The 12,428-nt window shown below is 45.5% G+C and overlaps 1 long non-coding RNA gene across 1 annotated transcript; it reads right to left on the reverse strand.

Annotated features, from left to right (window-relative positions):
- Window positions 1-10,377: 10,377 nt before the first annotated feature.
- Window positions 10,378-11,948, reverse strand: LOC128115992 (uncharacterized). The gene is made up of 2 exons (XR_008220340.1): window positions 11,406-11,948; window positions 10,378-11,076 (listed from the first exon to the last, which is right to left on the reverse strand). It is a non-coding gene; the product is annotated as an uncharacterized LOC128115992 (long non-coding RNA).
- Between the last annotated feature and the right edge of the window lie 480 nt (window positions 11,949-12,428).

The following is a 12,428-nucleotide window of genomic DNA, read 5'->3' on the forward strand; positions in this document are numbered from 1 at the left end:
TTCCTCCAGACGCTCTTGACTGTTCCTGTGACAGAAACCATCTGTTCCTGCCTCTGCCTGTGCCCTGTCATCCCCCTGCTTGAAATTCACTCCCTCCTTCTCTCTGCCCTTCCCGCCCCACCCACCTTTGAAGGTGTTCCTCAAGTCCCTCATACTCCCTGCTGTCCTCTAAAGTCACCCCTCTGTCCTTTAGGTCCAGTGTATAACAGGAGAAAGAGACCTGAAGACCAAGGCTCAAGTTTGCCGCCACTTCTATGCACGACCTCGCTTATTTCCTCTCTCTGCAACTGCATTTCCTCCTCTTTGCAAAGAGGGAGGACTGGTTTGTTAGAAAGGGAAGCCCTCCCTCCTTCTGCACCACCCCCACCCCGGGAGCGTCTTGGCATGCTCCCAACTAGGAGGCATGCTGTCTGCATCCGCCAAACTCTAGGATATTCTGTGATTCAGAAACTTGAATCTCCTCTTTAGTCCACTGCTAAAGGAGAAGGCTTGGAGTGCAGTGTTTAAATTGGTGGAGTTCTCTCTTCCTTGGGCCTGGAAGTGAGTCCTTCCATTTCAGGAAGGGTCCCACCCTGGCTCTCCCCGCTTCCCATAATCCTTGCCCAGGAAAGACCAGAGTGAGGCCTAGAGGGAAGGAGGTCACCTTGATCATTCAGGGTAGCAAGGAAGTTCTCTGGGAGATTGGCGTGGAAGAGGTCACAAGATCCTGCTGATTTCAGCTTCATACCTACACAGAGGAATGGACTTGAGCATCCAAGGTCTCTCTGGTTCAGCTTCATCTTAACTCCTGTTTCTCTCCCATCCTCTTTTCCATGTACAGAGTGAGGGGCCCAGTGAAACTGTTCTAAGTAATTGTGGCAGAGTAAAGTATTTATGAAAACTCCGTTGTACGGCTATGTCTGGCTGTGTGGTTGCTGTAAAGCAGAGGGGCAGGTGGGAGGCACTGGGACAAATGATCTCCCAGTACCTCTGTTGAATGGATGCTCCCCCCCCCCCCCCCCCCCCCCCGCAGTAGCTCTGCTGTAACGAATATATGGACTTGGCCAGAGGGGGAGAGTTTTCCTGGAGTGCTTGTAAGTGGTTCAGAGTGAGACTCTAGCTCCTCTTCAAATCTATCACATTTGAGGAACGTGAATAGAACCTCTGGGAGGGAGCAGTAAGATGGCTCAGCAGGTAATGGCTTGCCATCAAACCCGAGGACCTGAGCTGAATCCCAGGAATCCACACGGTGGACGGGGAGAACTGTCTCCCCATGTTGTCCTCTGATCTCCACGAGTGGGTCATAGCACACACACATCCTCCACCACACACACCCACAAACATAACTAAAAACATAAAACAACAACAAAGTCCCAAGAAACCAAAGCCACCCCTGACAGGAACCTCGTCAGACCACGGGTCTGCTAAGTTACCAGATGGCTCTGTCTTTCTTACTAGGAAAGAAGAGGGAAGGCTGAACTGGAAGGTCACATGCAGTCCCTATCCAGGGTTCAGGTGGACAGGGGCAGTAGGTGGAGAAATGCAACCAGTTGTTGGCACTGTATGTCCATGAACGTGGGCTTTCTGGAAGGATTTTCCCTGGCTCAGGCGTTTCCCAAACTAGCCGGTGTCTTGGGGCCATGGGCAGTCACCCGAGTGCCACCTTCCCGAATTGCTCCTGGAGGGAAATGAGCCCGCTTCAACTCTCTCTAGGGTTAGTGTGCTGGACTGGATAAGAGCCAGCACTCTGGGTAGCAGGCATCAGGGTTGCTCTGTGTGGATACGGTGCTTTGAGAGAGGGTCTCATTCTGTAGTTCAGGCTCAGCTCAAACTTTCCAGCAAACCTTCTCCTTCAGCCTCCTGAGTGCTGAGATTACAGGCTTGAGGTATCACACCCGACCACCATGGTGGTTGGTGGTGGTGTTTTTCTCTTTTTCGTTTAGTGCCTGCACGTTTGTGGATGGAGGAGTACACATGTACTCGTGTGTGAGTACATAGAGGCCAGGGGTCAACCTTGGGTATCATTCCTCAGGAGCTCTCCACCTTGTTTTTTAGACAAGGACTCTCACTGGGACTCAGGGCTCACCAATTCAGCTAGATCTACCTGTGCCCACCTCCCCAGAACTCAAATACAAATTATATTTTAAAAAATGTATTTGGGTCCTTTGCCCACATATATGTATGCGCACTACATGCTCTTGAAGACAGGAAAGGGCTTCTGATCCCTGGAGCTGGAGTTACAGGTGGTTATGAGTTGCTATGTGAGGGTTGGGAACCCAGTTAGGGTCCTCAGCAAGGGGAGCAAGCACTCTTAACTGCTGACTCATCTCTCCAGCCCCTCTTTAATTAGCAACAAGGAAACAGCTCTGAAGGCTGAAGGCAGGTCAACCACATTAGTGAGGAGCTATCCCCCAGCCTCTGTATTTGTTATAAAGTAGGCTCTGTTTCACCTCTGCCCAGAGCAAATGAAAACACATATCTGTAGTTCAGATTCTATACCGGTGCTATAGGTTTTTCCTAGAAAGGTTGGAAACTTGTTCTAGGCCCACCGCTGCCCACATAGAAATCTCCCCCCTCCCCCCCACAGGCCAGGGATTCACACTTTAAAAAAAAGTCAATGTAAAGCCAGGCGTAGTGGCGCACGCCTTTAATCCCAGTGCTCCGAGAGGCAGAGGCAGGCAGATCTCTGTGAGTTTGAGTCCAGCCTGGTCTATGTAGTGAGTTCCAGGACAGCCAGGGCTGCATTGGGAGACCCTGTTTCAACTACCATCCCCCCCCCAAAAAAAAAATCAATGTAAACTCTAGTACTAAGATAAAATAAGTTTTATTATTTCTATAAAAGAAAAACATTCTGTTTATACAGTATTTGGAGAAACAATAAAAATATATAGAGAAAAACAAACATCACCTGTAACACCAGAGATATAAGCGCGGTTAAAGTTTTGTCATGTTTCTTCCTAAAGTTTGTCATGTTTCTTTCCTCCATATATTGATGCAAAACTGTTTATGCAAAATGTTCCCAATACGCTTATAGTATGTATTCAGGAACACACTGCAAAAATAATTCTGTATCTTGCTCCTACTATAAAAGCAAACCATAAATGACTATGGTTAGATGTGCCGTTTCTTTCTTCCAGCCTTTTGTCTTGTATTGATACAAAACTATTTATGCAAAATGTTCCCAATATAATTGTATTACATATTAGGAACACATCGCAAAAACAGTTCAGCATCTTTCTTTAGTCACTGGTGGTACCATAACTTGGAGGTTAACTGTCTTCAGCCCACACGATTGATGCAGAACCATGAATGCAAAATGTCCCCAATATACTCATAGTACATATTAGGAACACATCGCAAAAACAGTTCAGCATCCTGGGTTCCCTCTCTCTTTCCTCTGTCATTCAACCACACTCCCGTCCCCCAGCATCTTTGTTTAATAACATTAAAGCACAGCTCAGAGATAACCATAATATTTTGATGTCTTCCCTCTTAGCCTTATAGATGTATATTGAGCCTATGCATGTAAAATTAAAATACAGAGAAGAAAAATATTTTGCATGTGCTGTGGGATGTTCTGTATGGCAAATGTGTTGCTGATTAGTCAATAAATAAAATACTGATTGGCCATTGGCTAGGCAGGAAGTGTAGGCGGGACAAGGAGGAGAATAAAGCTGGGAAGTGGAAGGCTGAGTCAGAGAGACACTGCCAGCCGCCATCAGGACAAGGAAGATGTAAAGTACCGGTAAGCCACAAGCCACGTGGCAAGGTATAGATTAATAGAAATGGATTAATTTAAGCTGTAAGAACAGTTAGCAAGAAGCCTGCCACAGCCATACAGTTTGTAACCAATATAAGTCTCTGTGTTTACTTGGTTGGGTTTGAGCGGCTGTGGGGCTGGCAGGTGAGAGAGATTTATCCTGACTGTGGGCCAGGCAGGAAAACTCTAGCAACATGCATGTTTATCACTAAACATTTTATCAGTGTTTGTGGCATATCCTTATGTCACAAAAAATATTTTCAGAAATATCAATTTCAATTAAAGTATGCTATCCCATTGTCTCAGAAAAGCATATTTTATGTATGCAACCCTTTATTGTTAGTCATTCAGGATTTTCCTAATTTTATCCTCCAAATTACTGAAGGGAAGGGAGGTCTATGACCACAGTGACATCAGAGGCTGAAGCAAGTTAACTACACATTCGGATTCTGCCTGGCCTACAGAGGGACTTTAAAGCTTTCGTGAGCCAATTAGTGAGACCTGTCTCAAAAATCAAAATATGTAATCACTTACAATCCCAACACTTGGGACGTGGAATCAGGAGGATAAGGAATTCAAGGTGAGCCTTGGCTACCCACGTTTGAGCTCAACCTGGGCTATGTAAGCCCTTGTGTCATAAATAAATAAATAAATAAATAAATAAATAAATAAATAAATAGTAACGAACACAACGAAACCCTTGTGACTTTCTGGTTCCGTGGCTTGCACATTTCTTTATGGCCACTTGCATGACTCAACATATCACAGTCGGCCTTGTATTTCTAGTGCTTGCAGTTAGTGCTTTCCTTGTCTGTTTGAGCAAAAAACTTGTTGTTTTAGTATTTTAGCCTATATAGAAAAATCATATACCCTGTCTAGGCTTCAGTGGACTGAATAGAAATGCAAATTAATAAAACTCCTCTCATTAAACTTCTATGCAAATACAACTCGTACCCTCCCCGACTCCATGGCAACCCCTCTCCTCCTCGATTGGGGCCCACATCCCTCCTGACCTCTCATCTCTTACAATACTCATCCTGCCTGTTCTTAGGAAGGTGAGTGGCTCCCAGACCTTTCAGTTATCATTCTGTCACAAGGGCACAGTATATCTCGTGACATGATGATCCCCGAGACGTCTAAGATCCTTCTTTGTATGCAAAACCTCAAATTTCTGTATTTCCCAGGACCCTTAAAGACTTTTGGGAGAGTTATATTTCACAATGCTCACAACAGAACAGTAAAGAAGGAAAAGCAAGCAAGCAAGCAAGCAGAGCAACAAAACTCTTGGTGCGATCCTACTGTTAAATCAGTTTCCGCTTCCACTTTCAGCCACTAGAATCTGTATAACTACGTGGCCTTGATTTTCAAAAACTTATCTTAAGCAGGTTTCTAGTTTCTAGGGAGTTTTTATAATGTTTGTTTGTAATGGCTAAAAAGGTTCTGTTGAGGACACTGCTAAAGTAGTCCCTGTGGTTAACTCCTATTTGCTCCCTTACTTTAGCTGAATCTATAGAAAGGAGCAAAGGTTTAAAGCGAATTCGCTTCCCAAGTCTTAAGGCTGTGCACACTGAATTGTGCGTAGGTAGGTAACTTAGAATCATTCCTTCATTCTGGGCTCCATCTTGGGCCTCTGTTAGGAAGTCAGTGTCCAGCAGTTAGTCTCCCTCAGTTTAAGACTAGGCAGTTTCCCCTAGACCTTTTCTACGCAAACCACTAGCTCACTCCATTTTCTGTTGCAGTCACTATGGTGGAGGCTTCTGATGACCAGGTAGGGACATTACCTGGCACAGCATGAAGTCTGGATTATGAGGCCTCAGCAGCTAGGCCTCCATACAGCCTTCATCTTCAGAATCCCCGGGGTTTCTGGACACTTTTTCTGCCTAACTTCTCTCAAAGTGGTTGCACACAACAAATCTGCAGAAGCAGTTGGGAAAGCAGGTGAACAAATCACAGACAGACAAGTGCTGAGATGAGGATGGCAAAGATTTTGTTTCTGGGCCACAAAAAGCTGCCTTTCACGCTGCAGAGTGGAGGTGGGGGAGGGGTAGCAAACGCCCAGCCAGGGCTCTGCCTCAGGAAATTCAGGCTGCAAAGCAAGCAGTATTCCCAGCCCCCTGATTTGGGGCCAGGGCCCCCTCTTCAGTTTCCACCAGTTGCTCAGATGACAGAGCTCAAGAGCTGAAGGGGAGTGCTCCAAGGCTGAGGGACCATAGGAAGTCTTTAGAGGCTCCTCCCTAATGACGGAGCTTAAGGTGCCCACAGGGCTCTAAGCCCTTTTGAACTTGAGGAGATCAATTGTGAAGCAAGGGAAGCAGACGGGTGAAATATTAGGACGAGCCAGGGGATCCCAACTTGGTGAACAGATACTAATGGGTGGGCATAGACAGGCTGTACTGGGCCAGGGAGTTACATATTTGATATGATTGGTGTATACATACTGTGTTTCATTTAAGAGTTATGCAGTAACTCTAAAGATGAACATATAAACTTCTGGGATCACGAGATACGCTTCTGGCCAATGGGTAAATAGATCTCTAGGAATTAATGTCAACTTGGTATAGCCTCCAGTTCAAGTCCTTCAATCTCTATCAATATGTATTCATTGATCTTCCACAAGCAAACGTTTTGAACCTATTTGTAAGTTTCATCCCGCACGATCTCTCAGGAAAAGCTGCCTGTCAGTTCATTTCTGTCTTGTAGAATCATGTTTTCTCCAGGTTTGAGGAGCAAACCCAGTCCCTTGCTAGTCCCACCTCCTCAATGGATGGACAGGTTATGGTGTTTTAGAATACTAAGCAAAATAATGGGCACTGCAGAGTCCTTATTGGGTTTATGTTTAATTGGATAGTTGCCCATGTTAATGGAAATCAAAAGCAACATACAATTATTTAGTCTCCCAGTACTGGAGTATATCCAAATGTTTGCCTGTTTAGGATTCTACTTTTGTCCTTGTCTGTGTGCACGCATAAATGCTTTACAGAGGTACAACCACTGCCTTTTCCTGTGGCCCTGGTTATTGGCATCTAGTTTTTTCCAAGTAACATTGACACACATCTGTTCAAATCAATCGATGCTCCTATCATGACTGACTCATTTGGTGGGAAAAACAAGTTTACGTGCCAACTGAAACAAAGGAGCCTGGATTGGGGGGACTAGCAGGGAGAATGAAATGCTGGGACCGGATCCTTTGACTTACAGATCATAAAACACTTTCCAGGAACATTTTAAAAGACATATAATATGACACTAGTTATTGATTCTCTTTTAACTCCCCAGTAGGGTGGTTTTCAATATCTAGTGTGGTAAAATGCATATAAATTACAGTGTTTGGAAGACGACTGTGCTTCTTCTGTGTCCACATCCCCAAGATTGTTGATGTAGTGTTCCCTTGTTGGAAAAAAAGAAAACCAAACCAAACCAGTACTGCTAACTGAAGATGCCTTCAGAAGTATTCCTGTTATTAAAATTGTTACAAAATCATGTTCAATTCTAGTGTATCATAATAACCTGAATGCCATGTCCTACGACTTATAGAAATGTCGAAGTTTAGATTTAGAGCCAGGCTAAGCTTTTCATAGTTTTAAGAGCCATGTCTGTCTAATAAACTTTATACAATGCCACGTGCACACAGCTTCCTCACTAACAAATAACATGTGTTGGGGAAAAAAATGAGAAAACAATGGAGAGGTACCTCTTTGAATGTGGTAATGGAGGATCAATTAATCAGCCGACTATAAATTGAATCACTTTATACAAGTCTCCCACACATTATGATGCACATTTAGCAATGTTTGAAAAAACAATTTAAAAAATACCTTAGGGAGTTGTTAAAGAGAATTTATAGTCTGGAACGAATTGCCATCTTCTTAATTGACATGGAAGTGTTTGGCTAAAATATTGCTTTATTCACATTTTTGCCCTTGGAAGAAAATCTAGGCACACCATAACTGAGCAAATAAAGGTGCGAAGAACATTTCAAATCAGAAAAGGACACCACGCAGTCAGGCGCTGTGTGGATGAGCTCAATTTTGGCGCCCTTGGGCACCTTGGGCAAAGGACATTTTGGATTCTGGAAGGCAATGGCCCTAAATCGGATCATTTGCGACCCTGCTCTCTGTCCTTTAAAGTCCCCAACCCGCCTGAATCTCACCTGAGTCCTGCAGGCACCCACTGGAAGGAGCCAGATGGTGCGGACCAGATCCTTCTGGATGGGTGGGCGCCTTCAGTGCACCCGGGTGCTCTTCCTCTGACTTAAGGGAAAAACCTGTTGAACAGCGGAAAGGGAGAAGGGAAGCTGGTGAGGGAGAGTAAGGAGTCTCAAAGTGCCCCTCCTCCAACCCAGTGCATAGGAACGCGGATGCCTGAACCTGTTAGCCATTTGCCCTGGGGATTCCGGGACAGAGGGGCCCTGCCAGGGGGCGGGGTGGGGCAGGAGCTGGGGGCGTGGCTTCAACAAGTGGTAGGGGACATGGAGATGAGGCTTGGCCGAAGTCCGGAGGGCGGCTCTTGGTGCTCCTTGGAGCCCAGGGGTCCTTGGGGGCCCAAAGGAACCTAAACCACCTCCCACACATTGCTCAAGAGCAAGGGAGTCTGGGAGAAAGACATTTGGTGGCTAGAGATAGACTCCCAGGCGCACAAGGCCTCCTCTAACTGTAAATTTTATGGGGGCCTGCATCCAGTCCCTGGGGACGATCACTACAAGGCAGCTCATACAGACCAGAAGGGTGTGTGTATGTGTATTTTATTTTTTTTTTAAGATGACAAAGCAGAAAGATTTCACCACCACCAACCACCCCCACTCCGTTTTCCAACAGAACTTTACATGCCCATGCTCTAGATTATATACAGTTATTTTCACAGGAAAAGTAAGGCCTCGCTCAGGTAATTAACACTCTTCTCCAGTCCGCAGGTGACTCTGGACCCCTTTTCTCACCGCAGGTTCCAAGGGCTCCTCAAGGGAGTGGAGGACTCCAGAGGTGCTGTGATCATTGTCACAGCACACAGCGTTTGGGGTGTCACAAAGGGACCTTGAATCTATACCTCTGATGCTGCTTACCATTTTGTCAGAGCCTGTCAATATTTCTAGGCAGTGACAAAGGTGTCCTTGAGTCCCTGCTGCCAGGGTAGAATTGTGTGATGATTTGAGGAAATGGGGACAAAAGGGGTCTAGAAATGTAGAGCCTCACTCTGAGGCTTCCTGTTAGGTCACTGCTTCTCACTGTGCCACCTGGGGTTCACCATCAGCAAGGTCATGTGCCTACCTATGTGTTTCTTTTGGATGCCTGAGATCCAGGGACGCCCCCTCCCCCACTAGCCCAGCCGTGGGATCCTTAATCTTTCCTGATCCCTAAAGTCTTTTCTATGCAGGATCTAAGCAGGAACTGCAGAGAGAAATGGGGATTGCTTCAAGTCATCATTCCCGACCACCTTCGGACGGACCCCTTCTCATTCCTTTTCGGGGAACCCCCTCCCCATTTTGTTGTTGAGGACTAAAGAAACTTTCTTCATTGCTGTCCTGTGGGTGGTATTCTACTAGGTGGTGCTTGCTTTCCAGTCGGTTCAGTTTTACCTGGGCAGGAAGCGAGGTGCTAACAACAAAGTGTCTGTCACACCCCGTCATAGTCACAGATCCGCAAATGTTTCACGGAAGACAAACACAAAAGCTCTAGTCTGGAGCTGTTCGGGAGTCTCGCTGGCATTGGGCCCAGTGCTGCATGTGATGGACCGAAACTTACCTGATGGGTGGATGTGCCCATGTGGAAGTCCCAGACTTACCCAGGCAGCGGAAACAATACTTCAGGGCACCAAACACTCACTGCAGTACTGTTCACGCTGCTAGGGCACGACTGAGTGTGGTGGGCTGAGGGCAGGATATCTTGTCCCTCCTCCAAGTGCATGGCCAGTCACCCCCTCCCAGGCCCTTGAACAGTGTAGAGTGGCCCTCACTAGACTAAGTCCCATGGACTGAAGAGACAGTCCCTGCCCTCCCTCCCACCTACCTGCTTTGGGGCTTTTAGGAGAACCCCCATGGGTCTGTTCTGCAGGCCCCCACCTTCTACCTTCCCCGCGAAGGGGTGTTGCAGCGCTTCATGTTTTGAACCTTGGCAATACTCCAAAACATGAATTGCTGCTGCATCCCTTCGGAGTCAACGAGGGTGGGGGTCGCTCTGCGACCTGTGAATGAAGAAAGTCTCTGTGAGTAGAAGGGAGCCCCGCCTTGCCCTGCCCCCTGGTGAGAATTAAGTACAATGTATGCTTCTCAGGACTTATCACTCCAAGTTGATGGACTTTTTATAAGTTAGTACTTCTTATAACTTCGCTGGATTTCCAGGATCTGCTGGTGAGGTGAAGGATGCGGGTTTCACACACCCTCACCATGAATATTGGGAAAGTATATTGGTGAAAAGCAGGGCTATGACAGATAGTGGGATGGGGGAGACTCTTACCTCAGAAAGTAGATGAAAAATGAGATTAAATAAATTGAGACAATTTGGTAACATCTGGATCACTCTTGCCAGCTCCAAAGTCTTGGTGAAACTTCCTGCTGCATTGCCTAAGTCTCATTTATCGCCCCCAGTTTTGGGTCATTTATTGGAAAGCAATGCAAGGAACTTTTGATAATCAGAAAACCCTCTGGGTAGCTCCAGTTGGTTTTACTGAATACTATAGGCATGGAATAGCCTTGTTTGTGCAGACAGCAGACATCTCCTTCAACTCCGTTCTTACAGTAAACACCTTGTCATTAGTTATTTTTGAAGACAAAGCATGAGAACGTTCTATAGATGAAACCCCTAGATATTCTCATACATTGCTGGTTACTCAAACTGATTCATCAATAATTTACATTTATCAATGTCACTTATCAAACACGAATCAAGAACTTTAAATACTTGATGTCGAATCGCTCCTTCTCAAGCACTTCCACGAAACTCATGTCTTGAAATGGCCGGCACTGCTCCGCTCTTGATTTTCAAAATGGACACACTTGAGCAAAAAGTTACATTCATTCATTTCCTTTTGTTTAAACAAAACATTCTCAAAAGTAGTACAATGAATGCTGTGTCCTATTAATAAATCAATCAATCAATTAATTAAATATACAGAGTATGTAATTAAACTAAGTACAAAATTCCTAACACAACAGATTGTGATCCAGTGCTAACAAATGCGCTGATAATAAACCCATAAGGTCATGATAAATAAAGTCATTAATAATAATAGCCCCACTCCTTAAGTTGGAACGAGTCTCTAAATTCTGTCTTGTCTTGGCTATATTACAAGTCATTTTTACATGGACACTGAATAATGGAGAAGAAAAAAAACCGTTGATGGTCGCCCTTAAAAAGAGAGAGAAAAAAAACATGTTTAGTAAAGGTATAATTATACTTTATTTTCCACACAAATATGTGAGATTAAAGCCAATCCTAATTTAACATTTCCTTAGTTGACTATTAAAAAAACATAAGTTCATTCGAAGTGACATCAGCGTCAAAGACGAAGGTCCTTCTAGATCATTTTGTTAACGAATATACCGGAACCAAAATTCATCTATATATTTTACTCCACCCATTTCTTTTCTTCCAGCGACACTACAACGACTTATATCCCTCAAAAGCCATCTCACTCTCCGGTTTATGTATTTCCCCTTGGGCTGAACTTTACTTACGAAAGGAGAACACAAAGAGGCGTCTGGTCACTTCTGGAGAGGGTCATTCACTGATACAATAGACAAAGAATCAATACTTTGGAGTTGCCATGGCCCCACCCCCTTCAGAACTGCGACGTGTTTGGCCAAATGATTTAAGAGCCAAAGAATACGCCTCTTCCTCTCTTCACAGTTGAGAACGTTTTGCCTTTTAATGTTGCAGATGCCGTGCGCCCCCACACCCAAAACGCACGATATAAACGTCCTCCGCACCTTCCAGCCAAACTTTTCCAACGTCGAGTCTGGAAAAACTAAACAACCTTGAAAAGTTTTAATTAGCGAGAGACAATGTAAAATGAATTTTACATTTCTTTCCAGGACAGTCTTTATGGCTTACAAATGAGAGTCGCCTATTTACAGTCTGTCAAAACCAGTCGCTCCCCACCCTGGCGAGGCTGACAGTCGGCCACCGCCCCTTACTCACTTTTCTCTTCCTGATCCTCCCTGTTCACTCTTCTCAGTCCATTTTCCGAGTTCTCTGGGCACACTCATTTGCTAGACATTTTAAAGATCTTTCCTCTCCCCACCCTGACCCCCCAAACACGCTTCCCACCCTCCCAACCCCCCACCCAGCGCGACACAGAACTTTTTTTCAGAGTTATCCCCGCATAACAGAGTTACAGTCTGCAGTGATCAGCGTCATAGTTGGGGGGGGGGTTCAGCCTAAAAGTCCCCTTCCCCCTCTTTTTTTAGATCGCAAGTCACCTCTCCACTCGAAAATGGCGCCGAAATCGTAGAACTTCTTAAATTTCATTGTAAGCTTTTTGCAAAGGTTTCTGGGATTTTCCTGCGAAGCTGCTCCGCCAAGTCGAACTAGGGAACAAGCCAGAGAAGCGGGACAGAGGAAGGAAAAGGAGGGTGGGGAGGCGGACAGACAGACCGACTGACGGACAGATGGAGAGGGCCAGAGAAAGGGCGGAGGGCTGTGGCGGAGTTGTGGGGGTAGAAGAGAGGGCACAGGGACTTGGGAGGGCGCGAGGTCGT

The sequence above is a fragment of the Peromyscus californicus genome, unplaced genomic scaffold (assembly GCF_007827085.1).
Source record: "Peromyscus californicus insignis strain IS unplaced genomic scaffold, ASM782708v3 Scaffold_10__1_contigs__length_136768540, whole genome shotgun sequence".
NCBI classification, from domain to species: domain Eukaryota; kingdom Metazoa; phylum Chordata; class Mammalia; order Rodentia; family Cricetidae; genus Peromyscus; species Peromyscus californicus.